Below are 790 nucleotides of genomic sequence, written 5' to 3'. Positions count from 1 at the left end.
GCATGCAAGAATTTTTCTGCATATGTGACTTTAATTCTTGCCACATCTAGCCAAACTTCACTCCCCTATGACATTTGCATGTCTTCAAACATTTCATTACACTATGCTTACCTCAGTGATTTGTGTCTGTCTTCCTTCTGACTAGAGCACTTCGTCTACCCGTATTTCCCTTGCCTTCTTATTTCTCACATTTCTTCTTTCAACACTGGGCTCAGTCTCCCTCTTTTGTGTAACTGCATATGGTTGTTCCAGAATCAATCAGTTCTTTTTCTATGTCCTCCTCCATCACTGTGCCCTATATTCAAGTCCATTACTGCAATTACCGCACTGTTTTGACTCCATGTGTTTATGTGCCTGTGATGTCCTTGAGGAGGTCGTCTTTAACTCCATGCCTAGTACCATACCTGACATGCAGTATGCCCAGTAATCATGTCACTGAAATTGTATTAATCTCCAAACAGTTTCTAGATAACTGAAGTTTCACTTTTTTGTTTGTTTGTTTGTTTGTTTGTTTGTTTCACAAAAGAAGTTTAATTAATGAAGTTGACTTGCTGGTTTTCCAAGAAAATATGTGTCTGGTCAACTTGAAGTTAAATAGAAGTTATTTGTATCATGTGCTATCTTGATCTGACAGTGTCTAAATGCATTAACCTGGTTCTTGCTTGGCAATGTTTGTTCCACAATCAAAATGGTTATAAATGTGTGTGGTAGACTAATGATGCTAATATTGTATGGAACAAGATTGTTAGAAGTTGTATATGATTTTTTTTCATTTCTAGGAAGCAAGTTG

Source organism: Panthera uncia, unplaced genomic scaffold (genome assembly GCF_023721935.1).
Source record: "Panthera uncia isolate 11264 unplaced genomic scaffold, Puncia_PCG_1.0 HiC_scaffold_1374, whole genome shotgun sequence".
Taxonomy (NCBI): Eukaryota; Metazoa; Chordata; class Mammalia; order Carnivora; family Felidae; genus Panthera; species Panthera uncia.
This window is presented reverse-complemented; position numbering follows the sequence as displayed.